The following is a 14,581-nucleotide window of genomic DNA, read 5'->3' on the forward strand; positions in this document are numbered from 1 at the left end:
ACCTTTTATAGGCATTTTGGAATTTGGCAGCTCCGCGAGTCGTGGAGTTTTTGGCCTTCAAACTCCGCGAGTCGTGGAGTTTGAAAATCTAGCTCACAAACTTTTGGCGCCTAGCTTGTCGACATAATAAATATATAAATATAAAATATAAATAATTAATATAATTATTTATATATTATATTATATTCTTGTGCATAGCTGACTTGTAATTTTTGGTCCGTTGCGTCGGGCGTTGATAGTTGACTCATGTCCCGGTTCCGGATTTTCGAACGTCCTTGCGTACAATTTAATATCTTGTACTTTGCATTTTGTAACTTGTACTCTTGTCATTTTTAGACGTTTTTCATTAATAAATTGAACCTTTTGAATTGTATCTTGTACATTTGAGCTTTTTGGACGTTTGTGTCTTCAAATCTTCGTTTTCGCCTTTTGTCTTCGCACTTATTTATTTAAACAATTACAATGAAAATATAATACAATTACATATGAAAACCTATTATTTAGGAGGGATATTGCTATGAAATATATGTTCCTTTTTAGCCTTATCAAATATCCCCACACTTGAGCGTTGCTTGTCCTCAAGCAATACATAACTTGAAATAAAATCACACTTCACTCGAATCACTTTTTTATTCTCACACTTTATACATCAGTGATTTTGATACGGCGGTATAAACAATGATAGTAACGATAGAACCATGGTTAAAGGTGGGTGTGCCATCCACAGTTGCCTCGGGTTTAGGTCAACGACACTTGCAATCAAATAGCCGATTTACTTTCGGTTTCCAAAGCAAAGTGCACATTTGAAAGGCGGTTTACAATCCCACATGACTATGAAAATGTAGATCCTTAAGGAAATTGGATCTTTATGAAAATATTTGATCTTTTGAAAATTCAATCTAGCTTTTACCCTAGATAAGTTTTCCGGAAGAACCCTTCACCGGTGTTTGCAAAATATTTTTTTTTTGTGGGTTGTGTGGGTTTCAGATTTATAAATTTTAGCTCAACACTTGTGGTTTTGTGTTACCCACTTGCTAACCTTGTATTGGGAAAGCAACACGTCCAGTATACTTGTCCCGTATATTACCTTTCGGCAAACTACCATCCGGTTGTAAAGGAAAGCGATGAACAAGAAACTGTTAAGGCAATGTCTAATGACATGCATTTAATTATGGTCTATAACGTGTCGGACGCAATTACTATTCTTTGTAGGAGCAATAGTAAAGATCATCCTATAATTTTTTCAGTCTGGCACAAGGTCCTGTCTTTGACCATGCTATGCAACCACCGTTCTTACGGTTGACACCCGATTTGGTTCAGGTGACCTAATGAATTTCAGGTGAATTCCTAGGATTTTACGTTCAATGGTAATGAACGCATTGAAAATAGGTTTTCAGAAAACAAATCGGTTTGTAACTTTTGATCAAAATATTTTCTCGTTCAAGCTCGAGTTTAGATATCATTGAATTCCATGAGTTTGAATTCTCAATCTTTAAGGTCAATCTCAAGGATTGAGTAATATCAGTCTTAAAAGCTGATTTTTGATCTTTTAAGGAGATTATCCTTTCTGAGGATCTGATTCATTAGTCTTATCAAGCTAATTTGCACGGTGCCCTCCCCATTTTACAAGACAGATCCTCTCATGGTTAGGATAAGTCTGACCACTTGGCGACCCTGTTTGATGCTGAGGTCCGTGGATTTCCTGCTGATTTTAGTGATGACTTTTCTAGATTTTTCGTCAACCTACAGCTGGTCTGGATGACAACTTCTTGACCTAAATCAAGAAGCGCGTGTCTTTTTCGGAAGACTTTACTTCCTTTTAATGATGGAATTGATTCATCGTGTAGATCCATCTTTTCTTTTCTTTCATCTGGTAAAATAGTTAATTTAGTCCAAAACAAAAGCATCTGCAATAAACTTTACAGAAACATGTGCTAGATAGTTTTTAATTGAATAACTAGGTACATTCTCCCCACACTTAGTTTCTTTCTTTGCCTTTTTATTCTCCTTTATTCCATTTTAAATGAATTCAAGCGTTTTAGGGTGTTTCTTAATTTATGTCCTTTTCGAGGTAACGATAATTTCGGTATTAACACCTAGTTTTCACCGTTCATAAATATATATAAACATGATTTTAAATTCATTTAGTTGAAAATTTTTTAAATTTTCATAAAATTTGGCAAATAAACCAAGTATAAACCCGAGAGAATTTATAACCCTTCCCCACACTTGAGATCATGCAATGCCCTCATTTGCATGAAATCAGACTCTAATTATAAATTCATGAGGGTGATTAGTGTAGCAAAGTGATTCAAAATACCCAGTTTGTAATTACAAAGCTCGTCGAATGATAGATGTCGCGCCTCATCGTTCATTCCTTCTTGTTTTATCACACATGCTTTTTTTTTCAAAAACGGCTGCTTTTCTGAACTGTTTACTAATATTTGAAAAAGCGTCTTTTACCCTAATCATGCATTTTTATTAACGAGTTATGCACTAACCCGAACCCCGAATTTAACGTTAAGTGGGGTTAAACTTCCCCACACTTAGCTGACGACATGTGAAGTCGGTAGAATGAGTTCCACGAATTAGAGTAGTGAGCCAGTTATTTACATTTTGGGTGGTGTATAATATATCAATGGGTTTAAAGTTTAGACTCACCAGATTGTCACTACTTAATTCTTTTTTAAGTGTAGATTTTAGTAAATAGATATGTCTCTTTTCTGGTTCTTGGTCAAATGGATCGATATACACCGACATACTTATTTCTATAGGGTGGACAATTCCTAATATTTCCTTCCTTTTATTCTCAGGATCAAAGTTTTCACCTCTATTACCCAATTGGGTGAAATTCGAGGTGTCATTATCTATTACAGCTCGTAGTTCATTTCCGGTGGATGACTCGTCTATTGAGAATATTGGGTTGGAAGGTTGTGGAATGGTGAAGTTCGGTTTGGCCTCGGGGGTAAAATTTTCAACGTTATCGTATTCCCAAGAGTACCAATTTGTCACCCTTACTTCTTCTTTATCCATTGATGGATCGATGATTTCGTCGGTAGAGGCTAATGTGTCGATATGTTGTGAAATTGGTAAGACTGAATAAAAAGTATCATCGGGATAATTGGTGATTTCGGAGCTCTCGAAATCATCAAAATTCGATGATATGAGATTTTCTTGCACAATACTCCTCAGATCAACAGGTGTGTAGTCTGATAGAGTTTCAGCTTGCCGGTTTACAAACTCTCTCATTTGTTCATTTTGAGCATTGAGTTCTTCGAGTTTGATTTTCATATTGTCTAATAAATTTTCAGACACGTAATTTTCCTCGTCTACTGGTTGTTGAGTTTGGAAATATTCTTGGGAATAATCCCAATTTGAATTGTATTCTTCATAATCATTCCATTCAGGTTCCGTGGGTGCGTAATTTTCTATAGGAACGTAATAATAACATTCCCATGTTGAGTGATAATTTCCACAGATTTCACAACCAGTTATTGTTTCGTCATTCGTGATCCAAGATTGACCGAACGAATTGTCATCAACACCCGTTTGAGAGTATTGATTTAATTGATTTTGGATATCAAAAAGAGTTTTCATAGCCTTGTTTTCAAAATTTTCCATTTTATTGCGATGGCCAAATTTTAGCTACAATGTGGTGCATTTACTAATTATCCTATTAGTTATAAAAATAGAAAAACTTATATAAGTTGTCCAATTAATAGACTTTTCTACTTTTGCCCACGTTTCGAATAGCCAAAAGATGCAGCAGGGAGCCAGAACCCTTTAAATCGGAAGCTGACAACTCAGCCACTAACAAATCCAACTATTACTACGAAGCAGAAAATTGTCAACGTCCATTAATTTAACCACTTAAATAATTTTTCTTTTCGTTTGAGATATTAGATAAGAAATAGAGAAAATTTCTAAGTCCTAAAAACTAAAGCGTCAAGAAATAAGAAAGAAAAAGAATGCGCGTCGAAAAACGTCGAAAAATAAAAATAAGAAAGTAGCGAGTCGTGACTTAAAAGGCACTAAAAGTTTAAAATCGTCGCAAAATTCTAAAGCACCTAAATCTTAGTCTAAAGAAATAGCACTTAAAGGATTTAACGGCAAAGCCTAAAAATCTAAAAATAAAAATAAGCTACGGCAAAATACTAGAACTTAAAACTAGCTACGAACAATAAATATACAATATTATGATTAAACGATTAAAAAGATACAAAATATAAAAATAAAATTAAAGTTGTAAAAATTATAATTTTTATAAAAATATTATTTTTATATTATTTATTTTATAAAAGTATTAATTTATATATATTTAATAATACTAATTAATATTTAATATATACAAATTAATTTAAAAACTAAAACTAAATATTAATATTAAATATAAACTTAATTAAGTTTTAATAATAATAATTAAATTATACTCGTAATAAATGCCAAATTAGGGTTCTGGGTGCGTCTGTCAGGGTGGCTCCGCGAGTCATGGAGTTTTAAGCCTGCAAACTCCGCGAGTCGTGGAGTTTGCATTTTCGTTTTTTTTTTAAATTTTATATTGTTTTTCTAAAATGATATATAAATATATTTATACAAAAATAAATTAAAAATCTAGCGTTTCGCCAAGTTCCCCGGCAGCGGCGTCAAAAACTTGATGTCGTAGCGTGGGGGTACGAAATAGTTTATATTTTACTAGGAAAAACTATTAAATACGATACATTTTTACACAAGTTTTAATTATTTATTTACAAAATGGATATACCTAAACCTTGCTACAACACTATAGGCAGTGTACCTAATCGTAAAGTAGTATAGTTTTTAGTAAGTCCGGTTCGTTCCACAGGGAACGGGCTTATTGCACACTATATTTTAAACAATTATATTCGTACAAAATATATTATATTAATAATATATAAAAGGGGGTTTTACCGTTTAATGACCGGTTTGTCGATTTTATATTTTAAATGAAGCGTAAAGTAAATGACGATATTTAACTAACAATATAAAATAAATAACAATAATTAAAATGACAATAAATAAAAGTACGAGGAAAAATGAAATAAAATATATTATGCTTATTTAAACTTCCGTAATCATGATGTTTGACGTGTTGATTTTAGTTTTATGCCCATGGGTTAATTGTCCTTTGTCCTGGATTATTTAACATGTCCGTCTGGTTTTTGTCCATAACAGTCCATCGGTCATAAATTTAAAGTGCGAGTGTCCTCGTCAAATTATCCTTATACCCGAAGTCAAATATTCCAACTAATTGGGGACTTAAACTGTAACAAGGTTTTAATAATGTGTTTAATAATTACACCAGGTTATCGACTGCGTGTAACCCAAGGTTTTAATACTTTGTTATCAATTATGCCAAGTGTCCTTGTAAATAATTTCACCCCTGTTTTAATAATTCCACAGACTATTAATCCATTCCCGTATCCGGTTAAATGAACGATTATTCGTACATATAAATATCCCGCCCATCGTGTCCGATCGAGTGTATGTGGTTATTTATAGGTACGTCCAATTGTAAATCTTTATATTAAAATTAACAAACTATCATTTAGTTAAACAAATATAAAGCCCATTAATAGCCCATAGTCTAATTTCCACAAGTGTCGTTCTTTTATCCAAACCCCAATTATGGTACAAAGCCCAATTACCCCGTCTTTAATATTTAGTCCAACATCATGATTACTTTGGCTCAAATAAGCATAATAATAACTTAAGTACGAGACATTAATTTAAAAAGGAGAACATAACTTACATTGAGTATTTATCGCGTAGTGTTACACGGACAGAATTTCGACTTCAAAAACCCGTAAAAATAACTTTTACATAACCCAAACTAATCTAATATAAAACTACCCTATACTATATATATTATATATATATATATATATTTATTTATTTTTTACAGAGTATTATTATTATTATTTATTATATATTTACTCGCAGAATTCGTGACCTTTTATAGGCATTTTGGAATTTGGCAGCTCCGCGAGTCGTGGAGTTTTTGGCCTTCAAACTCTGCGAGTCGTGGAGTTTGAAAATCCAGCTCACAAACTTTTGGCTCCTAGCTTGTCGACATAATAAATATATAAATATAAAATATAAATAATTAATATAATTATTTATATATTATATTATATTCTTGTGCATAGCTGACTTGTAATTTTTGGTCCGTTGCGTCGGGCGTTGATAGTTGACTCATGTCCCAGTTCCGGATTTTCGAACGTCCTTGCGTACAATTTAATATCTTGTACTTTGTGTTTTGTAACTTGTACTCTTGTCATTTTTAGACGCTTTTCATTAATAAATTGAACCTTTTGAATTGTATCTTGTACATTTGAGCTTTTTGGACGTTTGTGTCTTCAAATCTTCGTTTTCGCCTTTTGTCTTCGCACTTATTTATTTAAACAATTACAATGAAAATATAATACAATTACATATGAAAACCTAATATTTAGGAGGGATATTGCTATGAAATATATGTTCCTTTTTAGCCTTATCAAAAACAAACATGCCAAGGAGATTAAGGAGATGAGTGATCGGGTTGAGGCTGGCATCCGTGTTACACGTGAGACACTAAAGATAGTGCAGAGTTTATATGTTTCTAGAGACTACCACAAGACAATGATTTTAAAACTCCATTATACGATACAAAACCTACAACAGCATATCCGTCAACAAGAGCAGGTAATTTCTTATTATATAATTCATTTAAGCAAGTTGGTAAGTTATATAAACTGTCCAGTGTGCAGATGAGTAGTCGACCCTTCAATGGATCGACTATCACCACGATTACAATGTAGTCGACCAATAACTAGGTCGACTATATTACATTTATACTATAGTCGACCCATGTCAAGGTCGACTATATATATGACTTTCTGATGACTTACTGCTGTGTGTTTCTGTGACAGGATGATGGTGGTTTCATTGGTGGATATGTGTCAGATGTTGAAGTTCAGACAACCAAGAAAGATATGTATGATAATGTGAAGGTTGCTTCACCAGTTTATGTGAGGAGAAGCAAAAGGGACCGTCGGGTTGCACGGGCAAGGATGTCTCCCTTCGTTACACCGTCACAAATGATCAAAAAGGGTGCATAAAGAAAGCCTGACATGCCAGAGAAAGAAATCCCGATAAAACAACAGAAGACGGGGAGACTGAGTGCCCCGGTAGTGCCTGATAATGTTATTCTAGAAATCATTGACGATTTGATTCATAAGTCTGGACTTATCTATCCTGGTCCGTCCACATTATATCATGATGAAAGGAATCTGGACGGCCCTAAGACACCGGGAGAGATGATGACTCCACATTACGAGTGCTTATCGGTATTTGTTCGGGGCCTATCCGACGGATTTATATTCATCACTGACGAGTTTTGGGAGCGGATCTACAACAAATTTGAAGGCGGTTACTTAGATAACTTTGTAAGTGTTTTATAAACTTATTATTAAAGTGGTCGACATTTAACTCCGCTAACTTGAGATTGACTAAGTGATTGTTAATGGGTTAATTTCAGAATATTAACGGTTGGGGATCTATGTTGTTATGGTGGAGCTACCGTTTAGATCAAATGGATTTTCAGCCACTAAAGGACCGCCAAAGATGTACGATCATGCCGGTCGACATGATTAACTGGATGGGGATTTTTAAAACGGGTGTAACACTTGACCCGAATTACACCAATCCCAATATTTCTTGCTATGCAGACGGATCGAGACTCCCTTTCCCACATTGGTCGAAGTGTCAGAAGGTTACAATATCAAATACATATACATATACAGTTTAAATATACATTGACATATACATTCAGATTAGAGTTATCTGTATAACTTTCTAACGTTAATTGTAGGTCCTATTCCCAACATGTTTGGAAGATGCGGATCACTGGGTGCTTATTGTGCTTGATCTTAAGGACTTCACCATCGTCATTTACGATAGTTTTGTCAAGAACAAGTCAATTGACCACCGCGCTTATTATGTTTCCGAGTTGGGTAAGTGTCTGCCAGAGTTTTTGAGGGCAATTAACTACACTCATCCACCACACGTCTCGATGCCATCTACATTTACGTATATCGACTCACCTCAGCAGTCAGGATATTACGGTGACTGTGGTGTATGGGTTTGCATAAACATGGAGCGTGTATTTTGCCAGCTAACCTACCCATTCGAGAAAGATACTGCGAAGGTTGCATTAGAATACAGACATAGGATGGGGAAGACATTCTTTAGATCTCGAATCGAAGTATGTAAAAGGTAGATCTAATGTTTGTGTTGGTATTGTATTTTGAACAGGCTCCACTGTAAAAGGTAGCTCTAATGTTTGTGTTGGCATATTAGGTCAGCAGGTTGAACATGCTCCACTGTAATCTTTTGACAGTCACCAAATGACTGGTCGACCACTGGTGTAAAATGTGGTCGACCACTGCTTACATACAATGTGGTCGACCCTGATGTTGGTCGACCACTTAATAAAAATGACATAGTCGACCACCGTATATGAAGTAGTCGACCACAGTGGAAAATGTGGTCGACCCCTGCTTAAATACACTGTGGTCGACCCTGCTGTGGGTCGACCACTTAATAAAAATGACATAGTTGACCACCATATATGAAGTAGTCGACCACAGTGGACTTTCATGATTAAAAAGGCAACCTAGGTCCCACATTTAGATAACATTTCTTATACTTATTAGCTACGGATAGGAAATCCACCTTTCATGAATTTAATTGGATAACGTAGATCCTTTTATTCCTGTTATCCATTTGTACTCTATAAGTAATGGGATCCCATAAGTAATTCCCATATTTAATAAACACCATACTTGATCGATATTCAAACACACCAGATTCATATTCACAACAACTTAGTAGTTGAAGTTAACTCTTTGCGCAGTTTGAGGTCATCACTTATTGGTGAGTAATCCCTACTTTTATATGTCTTTACATATTTAGTGATGAGTAAGTTAAAGATATATATTTGTTCAGGAGGTTATTTTGAACATGTCAATAATCATATAGTTTATATGCCACTTAATTGTCCCAGAGTACCTTTGAAGCTTACAATCGCGCCAAACAAACCCTTAAATCGTACGCTTTTGTTAAAATATGTGTTAAAAAAATCGATGTTTCACAAGATTTAGTTATATCTATGAAATACGTTGTCGATAACTGTGTCTTGGATATCACTGATGATGAAGATGATTTTAATGATTTTATGAATTTCGCCATCTCAAATTAACCCGTTCACATATATCTAGAAGATATTATGAATTCAATGCATGTTTTAGGTCGAAACCTTACTAATCCTAATGATCAGTTCAACCTACAACAACAATACAATAATCGGTTAAACCTACAACATCCGACCAATTATCAGTTCAACCTACAAAATCCTTACAATAATCAGTACAACCTTAATCATTGTGACGACCCGGAAATTTCCAACCAAATTTAAACTTTAATCTTTATATTATTCCGACATGATAAGCAAAGTTTGTTAAGTTAAATCTCAAGAATTTTAAACTGTGTTCATACATTCATTATAACCTCGACCAAATTCCGACAATTCACGAACCGTTATATATAGATAGATATGTATATGTATATATATATTATAACTTGAGAATATTAATAAAGTATTAAACGTATAATACTTTACACGAACGTATTTGGTTCAATATGATTTTCGACGAAATTAAAAAAATATATAATGATTGAATTATCAGAAACATTGAATTATGATTACAAGTCTCTGTTGAGAGGTCCACTATGATTTGAGAAAATCTATTCCTCTTAACGATATTCAGAAAAATTTGTAAAGCTATTTATAAATAAAAACAAAAAGTGTCACTTATAATTCATACTTTAATAATTCACTTTAATAATTCATACTTTAATAATTCACTTTAATAATTCATACTTTAATAATTCACTTTAATAATTCATACTTTAATAATTCACTTTAATAATTCAAAAATCTATTATAAATAAAATTCAATAGGTTTCATTATTTCATAGAAACTTGAAAATATATTTCTCTAAACTCTCTCAATCGATTTATATATATATGTATATATATATATATATATATATATATATATATATATATATATATATATATATATATATATATATATATATATATTTGCTCTGTATTATTTCAAGATATTATTAGTATACATAAAATATTACGACGGAGTGCTGTCCGAGTGATTTCAAAATAGTTTTTTTTGAATGAGTCGAAGCTAAGGAAATTATGGGTTATAGCTATGGAGGTGATGGGTATGGTTCATGGGTATGCTCGTGAGGTCAATCTAGTGTTTATCATCTCCGTTGCATCTACGTACTTTCCTGCAATATTGAATCTCAATATTGATACGTTCGTGAATCCGAGGCCAACCTTGCACTTGTTAAATGACGTTATATGTATTTTTACTACGAAATACAGTATTGTGAGTTTTATTTGCTCCCTTTTTAATTGCTTTTGCAATATATATTTTTGGGTTGAGAATACATGCACTGTTTTATAAATGTTTTACGAAGTTGGCACAAGTACTAAAACTAATTCTATGTGGGTTTAAACCAGAAATATTCCCTTAGCTTGGTAACATTAAACTACTTGTCTATGTACGGTAGGCGCGAATCCTAAAGATAGATCTATTGGACCTAACAAACACCATCCTGACTATGGGATGCTTTAGTACTTCGAGGTTATTTTAAACACACCTGATCTGGTGTACTTCAGAGGGTAAAACATGAACGTTAAGGCTTGTTACCGGGTGCCTACAACTTATAGAATACTTTTATACACTTGCGAGTGTACTGATGTGAAGCGAGGTGTATATAAAATAGTTATTATTTTACTAGGAAAATACTATTAAATACGATACAATTTTACACAAGATATTTATTTATTTATAGAATGGATATACTTAAACCTTGCTACAACACTTATAGGCAGTGTACCTAATCGTACAGTAGTGTAGTTTTTAGTAAGTCCGGTTCGTTCCACAGGGAAATCTTTGAACAAAGCTCAACGCTATATTAGTTTATAAAAATACAAATATATATATAAGTAATATTATTATTATAAAGGGGGGTTTTTACCGTTTAATGACCGGTTTGTCGATTTTAAAACTTTAGTCGCAGTTAAAACCTAATGTAAAATATAAATACAAGACTAAAATTAAAGCGTAAAGTAAATAACGATAATGAAATTGCGAATAATAAAAATGCGATAAAATAAAATTGCGATAATTAAAAAGTACGATAATTAAAAGTGCGATAAAATAAAATAACAATAAATAAAAGTGCGATAATTAGAAGTGCAATTAAATATAAAATAAAGAAAATTAAATATGAAATAAAAGAATTATGCTTATATAAACTTCCGTAATCACGATGTTTGACGTGTTGATTTTAGTTTTATGCCCATGGGTTAATTGTCCTTTGTCCTGGATTATTCAATATGTCCGTCTGGTTTTTGTCCATAACAGTCCATCAGTCATAAATATAAAGTGCGAGTGTCCTCATCAAATTATTCTTATACCCGAAGTTAAATATTCCAACTAATTGGGGATTCGAATTGTAACAAGGTTTTAATACTTTGTTTAATGAATACACCAGGTTATCGACTGCGTGTAAACCAAGGTTTTACTACTTTGTTAACAATTACACCAATTACCCTTGAATGTAATTTCACCCCTGTTTTAATTATTCTAGTGACTATTAATCCATTCCCGTGTCCGGTTAAATGAACGATTATTCGTACATATAAATACCCCGCCCATCGTGTCCGATCGAGTGTATATGGTAATTTATAGGGACGCCCAATTGTAAATCTTTATATTAACATTAACAAACTTTCATTTAGTTAAACAAATATAAAGCCCATTAATAGCCCATAGTCTAATTTCCACAAGTGTCGTTCTTTTGTCCAAACCCCAATTATAGTACAAAGCCCAATTACCCAATTTTAGTAATTAGCCCAACATCATGATTACTTCGTTTTAAATAAGCATAATAATAACTTAGCTACGAGACATTAATATAAAAAGGTTGAACATAACTTACAATGATTAAAAATAGCGTAGCGTTACACGGACAGAATTTCGACTTACACCCTTACAACATTCGCTAACATACCCTTATTATTAGAATTATAATTAAAATTAAAATATAAATTATAAATATAAATATATTTACGTATGAAGAGGAAGAAAAAGATGATTAAAACTCGGCAGAAAACTGGCTTTATATAGGACCTGACCAGCAATTTTACTCCATGCGACTCGCATGGATTTGTGCTTCTGGCCATGCGAGTCGCATGGCCACCCTGGATCCAGCCAAATTGCTTTGTTTTCTTCTTGCCGACGTAATATAATAATAATAATATATATAATATATAATTATATATAATTATATATATATTATATTATATTCTTGTGCATAGTAGACTAGATATTTTTGGTCCGTTGCGTCGGGCGTTTCTTCTTGGCTCAGGTCCCGGTTCCGGATTTTCGAACGTCCTCGCGTACAATTTAATATCTTGTACTTTGCTTTTTGAATCTTGTACTCTTGTGATTTCGAGACGTTTCTTATCAATAATTGGAACCTCTTTGATTGTCTTTTGTTCTTTTGAGCTTTTTGGTCGTTTGCGTCTTCAATTCGTCGAATCTGTCTTTTGTCTTCACCTTTTATTATTTAAACGAATATCACTTGTAAATAGAACAATTGCAACTAAAAGCTTGTCTTTCTTGAGGAATAATGCTATGAAATATATGTTCGTTTTTAGCATTATCAAATATTCCCACACTTGAGCGTTGCTTGTCCTCAAGCAATATTGTCTTGAAATACTAGAATCACTTCTTTATTCTTCACACTTTGTACATCAGTGATTTCTATACGGCGGTATAAACAATGGTAGTAACGATATGGTTTACAGTCCCACATGACTATAAAAATTTAGATCCATTAAGGAAATTGGATCTTTATGAAAACAATTGATCTTTTGAAATCTAGTTTTTACCCTAGATAAGTTTTCCGGAATAACCCTTTACCGGTGTTTGCAAAATATTTTTGTGGGTTTGGTGGGTTTCAGATTTGAAAATTTTAGCTCAAAACTTGCGGTTTTGTGTCACCCACTTGCTAACCTTGTATTTGGAAAGCAACACGTCCAGTTTACTTGTCCCGTATATTACCTTTCGGTAAACTACCGTCCGGTTGTAAAGGAAAGCGTTGAACAAGCAACTGTTAAGGCAATGTCCCGTGACATGCTTTTGATTATGGTCTATAACGTGTCGGACGCAATTACTATCCTTGGTAGGAGCAATAGTAAAGCTCACCCTTATAATTTTTCGGTCTGGCACAAGGTCCTGTCTTTGACCACTATGCAACCACCGTTCTTACGGTTGACACCCGATTTGGTTCAGGTGACCTAATGAATTCCAGGTGAATTCCTAGGATTTTACGTTCAATGGTAATGAACGTATTGAAAATGGGTTTTCAGAAAACAAATCGGTTTGTATTTTTGATCAAAATATTTTCTCGTTTAAGCTCGAGTTTAGATATCATTGAATTCCATGAGTTTGAATTCTCAATCTTTAAGGTCAATCTCTAGGATTGAGTAATATCAGTCTTAAAAGCTGATTTTTAATCTTTAAGGAGATTATCCTTTCTGGGGATCTGATTCATTAGTCTTATCCAGCTAATTTGCATGGTGCCCCCCCATTGTACGAGATAAATCCTTCTCATGGTTAGGATAAATCTGACCACTTGGCGACCCTGTTTAATGCTGAGGTCCGTGGATTTCCAGCTGATTTTAGTGATGACTTTTCTAGATTTTTCGTCAACCTACAGCTGGTCTGAACGACAACTTCATGACCTAAATCAAGAAGCGCGTGTCTTTTTCGGAAGACTTTACTTCCTTTTAATGATGGAATTGATTCATCATGTAGATCCATCTCTTCTTTTCTTTCATCGGGTAAAACAGTTTAGTTTAGTTCAAAGCAAAAGTATTTTCAGTTATTTGTTACAGATATATGTGACATATGTTTAAGATAACTTGGTAAATTTTCCCACACTTGGCTTTTTATTTTTCTTTTTATCGTCCTCTATTCCATTTTAAATGAATTTTGACATTTTAGTTTGTTTCTTAATTTATGTTCTTTCTGAGATAACAATAATTTCGGTGTTAAAACCTAGTTTTATCGTTCATAAATATGTATAAACATGATTTTGAATTCATTTAATTGAAAATTTTGAAAAATTTTACTAGAATTGGGTAGTCAGTATATAAGACTAGGGCTGTTCTTTTTTTATCAGAGAGCACTAGATTCTAATACAACTACTGCTTTACTAGTATTTTTAATGGTAACCAAGTGTTTAATATAAAAATTTTAAAATCCGAAAGAATTTAACCCCTTCCCACACTTAAGATCTTGCAATGCCCTCATTTGCAAGAAATCAGTAACAATTTAAATTATTGAGGGTGATTTGTGTGAAAATGATTAAATTTTTACCAAAGTTTCCAAATATATTGTCGTTTGTTTGCTGAATGATA

The sequence above is a fragment of the Rutidosis leptorrhynchoides genome, chromosome 10 (assembly GCF_046630445.1).
Source record: "Rutidosis leptorrhynchoides isolate AG116_Rl617_1_P2 chromosome 10, CSIRO_AGI_Rlap_v1, whole genome shotgun sequence".
In the NCBI taxonomy this organism is placed as follows: Eukaryota; Viridiplantae; Streptophyta; class Magnoliopsida; order Asterales; family Asteraceae; genus Rutidosis; species Rutidosis leptorrhynchoides.